The sequence below is a fragment of the Mandrillus leucophaeus genome, unplaced genomic scaffold (genome assembly GCF_000951045.1).
Source record: "Mandrillus leucophaeus isolate KB7577 unplaced genomic scaffold, Mleu.le_1.0 Scaffold1347, whole genome shotgun sequence".
In the NCBI taxonomy this organism is placed as follows: Eukaryota; Metazoa; Chordata; class Mammalia; order Primates; family Cercopithecidae; genus Mandrillus; species Mandrillus leucophaeus.
This window is the reverse complement of record NW_012101307.1, coordinates 211,811-217,710: the sequence shown is the minus strand read 5'-3', so window position 1 is coordinate 217,710 and position 5,900 is coordinate 211,811. Positions and strand designations below refer to the sequence as shown.

The following is a 5,900-nucleotide window of genomic DNA, read 5'->3' as shown; positions in this document are numbered from 1 at the left end:
TCTGCAAACAGTAGAAGCTGAAAGGGAATTTTATAAGGTTGTGCTGCTTGAGTTGAATGCTTGCAGACAGAATTCTTGGGTGCAGGTGGACTGTGAGCTGACTGCTTGTAACAGAATGATTGGGTGCTAGTGAGCTATTTGTGGTTGATCCTATTTCTCAGAACATTTGCTCCTCTCTACCCCTTTTCTGTTTCTGCCAGCTAAGCCCATTTTTTCAATTTTCTTTTAACTCATTAGGGCTCCTCAAGAGGCTGAGGGGAGTGGAGAGTAGATGGGGAGTACCGAGATGTTGGTCAAAGGTTACAAAGTTTCAGGGAAAGTTTCAGGGAGACAGGATAAATAAGTTCTGGTAATCTATTGTATAGTGACAATGGTTAATAATAATTTATATTTCAAAATTTCTAAAATAGTGGATTTTGAAAGCTCTCAAAATAAATATGTGAGGTGATAGATATGTTAATAAGTCTGATTTGATTATTTAACAATGTATACATGTATCAAAATATCACACTGTACACCATAAATATATGCAATAATTATTTGTCAAATAAAAGTAAAGTAAAAAAATTTTAATGAAATGAAACTGGACAAAAACATTTCATGAATCAAAAACTACAAATCAGTATGTCTTATGAATACAGACACAAAGTTCATTCACAAATCACTAGCAAACCAACTCTCATAACATAAACTATGACTATGACCAAGTTTGATTTAACTTACGAATTCAAGCTTGCTTAAAATCCAAAATCAATTAATACACCATCTTAATATAGTAATGTTTTAAAACTACATGAGTGTTTTAAAAGACACAGTAGGCTGGGCGTGGTGGCTCATGTCTGTAATCCCAGCACTTTGGGAGGCCAAGGCGGGTGGATCAGCTGAGGACAGGAGTTCGAGACAAGCCTGGCCAACATGGCGAAACCCCGTCTCTACTAAAAATACAAAAATTAGCCAGACATAGTGGTAGGCGCCTGTAACGCAGCTACTCGGGTGGCTGAGGCAGGAGAAATGCTTGAACCCAGGAGGCGGAGGCTGCAGTAAGCCAAGATCATGCCACTGCACTCCAGCCTGCGGGATAGAACGAGACTCTGCCTCCAAAAAAAAAAAAAAAAAATACAACAACAAAACACAGTGAAAGTATTTCCAAACTCCAACATTCTTTCATGATAAAAACATTAAGAAAATAGAAATAGCTGGGACCTTCCTCAACCTGGAAGGGGCATCTATGAAAAACCCACAGCTAACATTATACTCAATAAAGAAGGAATGAAAGCTTTTTCCACCTAAGATTAGGGAAAAGACAAGGATGTCTACTATTGCCACTTCCATTCAACATTTTTCTGAAATGTTCTAGCCAGGACAACTAGGAATACGGATTAGTAAGGAAGATATACAACTATTTCTGTTAGTGGGTGACAAGTGTTATTTTATGTTTATCTTACTCAGAGGGTTCCAAAACACTTTATTTTACAGGTTTGTAACTTTTGAGGACCAACATCTGTATCAATTCCTTTAAAATGTCCAATTATTTTTAGTTCTATAGCAGACTCTTCTGTATTGCACACCATACTTACGACTGGAGGTCCAGTTACACATGCATAAATGCTGCCTGCTGGTTTCTGGAGGTGGACGTGTCAAAGTTAAAGCCTCCTCCAGGGAGCTTCATCTTTCCAGGGGTGGCTTCCTTTGGCAAGAAGTCGATTGGTTTATATGTGCGGCTTTGGTGCCTGTGAGCAGAAAGCATAAGAAACTTGCACGATGTGCTGCTTATTGTTGTTGTTTTCGTTTTATTTTTTTGACGATGCGAACTTGAGGATCCAGTGCCCTTGTCCTTAATGACAGGAATGTCTCCTCTTTGTTTAATAGGTTAAAATATAAGAAAGCCTCTGCTTTAAGTAACACAGATAACACGTTTTTAGATTGCCTATTTATTCTAGAACTACAAAATTTAATTCAAGATAATACAGGTCCTATGAAAGACTTAACATTTTATAAGACTAAAATCGAGATTTTCCAGATAAATTGTACTTTAGGCAAAACCCTCCCAATGCTTCTAAAATAATACTAAAAGGGGCATCTGATTATACAAGAACAATTTAAAAATTAAATATTTATTTGAATAACAAGTTTAAGTTCAAGCTGCAATGTTTGCAATGCAGATATTTAACACAGATCACGAAAAGCATGCATAAAAAAGTACTGGTGCAAAGGACAAAATAATGCTAAGAATTAGGCTAAATAGTTGCTGATTTTAAGCAAATAAAAGGCTGAAATCACTCTACAAAATATAAAATGTATTAAACACTACCATCCACAGAACAGTCTTTATTATTGATTATATTTAAAATTATTTGCATAGCTAATTATATATTGAATTGTAAATGAGTATTATATATGAACCTCCTTTCAGAAGGCAATTCCTTGTTGCAGTATAGAACACCTAATTACATGGCAGAAAGTATCCATTTTTTGCTATCAATAAAGAAGAGTTAATGGTATTACTGTAAATATCAGGAAGGCTACAAAAAAGAATTAAGATTTATTTTTCTTCTTCTAAGTGTTTTCCATGCAGTGAAGCACTTCTCATGTTGAATTGGATGCACTATTGGAGAATGTCCTGGATCTGAGATGCTCTTGAGTACAAGACCAGGCTTTTAAAATCAAAGACTGGAAGGAATCATGCAACCCTCTTACCACTGGGATACCATCGTGTACCACTTACCAATGCTGTCTCTCCAGAAAACCATTCAAAACACTTAAAAAAAAAATCAGACTTATATGATAAATATACATAAAATGAAAAGACACCAACTGCTATTTAACTACTATTGGTAATGTCTGTGCTATGTAAAAGCACCTTTAAAAAGTGCCTATGTGGCAAGAGATACATATCTAAAGATTCAAAACAAATCAGCAGTATCAGATAATAATAATTCTCAACTCGGAAGCTGCCTCAAGATTAGGTACATCTTCAGTTAATGTAACAGGAAAAAAGACAATGTATTTTATTTTATTAATTGTATCCACTTACAAATCGACCTAAGGTCACCCGATGTGTAGACACAATGAGATTTTGTTGTTTATAGTCTTTAATTCAAGTGATGATAAGGGAAACAGATCTATTTAAAAACAAAACCAAATAGCTATTTCTGTCTAGATTAAGAGGTGGCCCCCAGGCGTGGGATTCACATTTTGAATGGTCACTTGATCCAGGGTTTGTGTATGATTCTGGCTGTGTGGTTGCCCTTCTCTTCAATCTCAGTAATTTCATGCTTGGTGGCCTTCACCACAGTTGGGGGACTTCATCTCTGCATGGAATCGACCTGCTTGCGCATGTGGTAAACAGATCAGAAGGCCTCCTGATGTCTCCTGGCAGGTCCTGTACATGAGGCAGAACATGTTTCTGCAGGCTGTGCTCACCGCAGGCATCTTGACCAGCACTGGGACATTGTGAATCACAAACGACACCTTGTTCCTCTGCTACTTGGCCAGGCTCTGCTCCAGACCCCAAATCCCAAAGCCCATGATGATGGTGGCCGCGTGGGAATTGAACGTGTGCATGAGTCCTGCAGTTGTCTTGTTGAGCCTCCTTATGTTCATCATCACCTCCTGGTAGACCAATTCTACATGTTCTTGGGTGACCACTAATTTAATTTTATTCTGTTTTCCAGTAATATCCAGCCACTGGTGTACAACCACTGCCACATGTGTCCCCAGGGGTTTTGTCAACACTGGCACATCCCCTGGCACTGCATTGTCTGGCATGATAAATTCACTGGGCTGGCAGACATTGGCAGCAACTCCTCCCAGAACAATCCAGGGGTTTAATACTGTTTGGCCACCCCTTATAGACGTTCCTGCTTCCTCAGCTGCATCTTTAAAACCCATCAGTTTACCCCTTTCCCTATCAGTCATTTTATTACTGACTCCAAGGAGCATCAGCACATTGTCACATTCTGTGACCCCCATTGTGTATAGGTCACTGAGGACATTGGCACATGCCATCCTGCCCATCATGTAAGGGTCGTCTATGATCGGTAAATGTAATCCATGGTTTGAACCAAGGAAAGCCCATCGTGCCTCAAAGGAATGACACAAGTATCCATTCCAATGGCAAGCTATGACATTAACGGCTACCAGAAACTGCTCATCTTCTTGGAAGTGGTTCTCCTATAAAGATTCCAGCAATTTTTGCAGGACATTTTGGGGCACTTTGCAGCCTGTGCCCTTCAGTTCAGTGAATCTGGTTAGCTGAAAGCTCTTGTCAATTAGCAACTTTCTGGATTAAAGGAATCCCATGTAGACATGGTTCTTGGGTTCACTCTCCTCACAGCTCAGTCCCTTCCTTCCCTCACTGAGTTGGCTGGGTTGTTTAGGGATTCATTCGAGGAGTATTGGCATCAGTTACATGATGCAAAAAAAATATTGATTTCAAAAATTGCGACTTGCATTGGCAGCAGCCTTTGGCACCTGGGCCACCTCATTTTTCCCCTGGCCCCACTGCAAGGGATAGAATGTTTCCACCACCTGCCGGGCTGGACCACAAGGCATTCTGCGGGGAGCTGCACCTTCTCCCCAACATGTCTTATAAGTATATTATCTCCCTAGGAATCCACTGAAAAAACTATGAGAAGTAATACATGTGTTCAGAAAAGCTACAGGAAATAAGGTAAATATTAAAACTCAGTTAATTGTATTTCCATATGCTAGCAATGAACAGTTCAAAAATGAAATTAAGAAAAATCAATTTACAATAATATCACAGTAATAACATATGTAGGAATAAATATAATAAAATAAGTGTAAGACTTATGCATGGAAAACTACAAAACATTATTAAAAGACATTAATGACCTGTCAAAATCCATAGCATATATAACATTGGCTCATCAATTGTAACCGATGTAACACACTGATGCAACATGTTAATAGTAGGGGAAACAATTCGGGAGTATTAGGGGTATAAGGGGAGCTCTATATTTTCAACTCAATTTTTCTGTCAACCTAAAAGTTCTGTAAACAAAAAGTCTTCTAATTAAGAAAAAGAAATTGAAGAACTAAGTAAATGGAAAGAAATCCAGTGTTCATAGTTAGAAGGCTTAATATTGCTAAGATGGCAATACGCTGCATGTTGATTTATATATTAAACACAATCCCTATAAAAATTTCAACTCCTTTGTTTTTGCAGAATTTGACAAATGGACCCTAAAATTTACATGAAAATGCAAAATACCTAGGATAACCCAAACAGTCTTGGAAAAGAAACACAAAAATTCATCCTTCCCAATTTCAAAACTTATAACAAAACTACAATAATCAAGACAGTGTGGCTGGTATAAAGATATAGATCAATGGAATAGAATTGAGATTCTTATGTAGTATGAAGATTTCCCTAAGAACTAAAAATAGAACTACCATTAGACCAAGCAATTTGACTACCAGGTATCTACCCAAAGGGCAAAAAAAAAAAATATATATATATATATATATCTCCAAATATGTATATATTTATATATTTGATATATATTTGATACATATATTGATGTATATTTGATATATATTCATATATATATCAAAAAGAGAGCTGTGTTTGTGTATTCATTGCAACATTATTCATAATAGCAAAATCATGGAATCAACCAAAGTGTCCATCAATAGTTCACTGGATGAAGAAAATGTAGTATGTATACACCATGGAATATTATGCAGCCATAAAAAGAATGAAATTGTGTTATTTGCAGCAACATGGATGGAGCTGGAGGCCATTTTTGTTAAATAAAGATTCTCAAATGTTAAACATACAGTTACTGTATGACCCAGCAATTTCATGCCTAGATGTATACCCAAGAGAAGTACATATGTCCACTGAAAGACTTAATGGAGATGTTCATAACACT

The 5,900-nt window shown here is 37.2% G+C and overlaps 1 pseudogene; it reads right to left on the bottom strand.

Moving 5' to 3' along the window:
* Positions 1-3,156: 3,156 nt before the first annotated feature.
* Positions 3,157-4,310, bottom strand: LOC105534422 (annotated as a pseudogene).
* Positions 4,311-5,900: the final 1,590 nt, after the last annotated feature.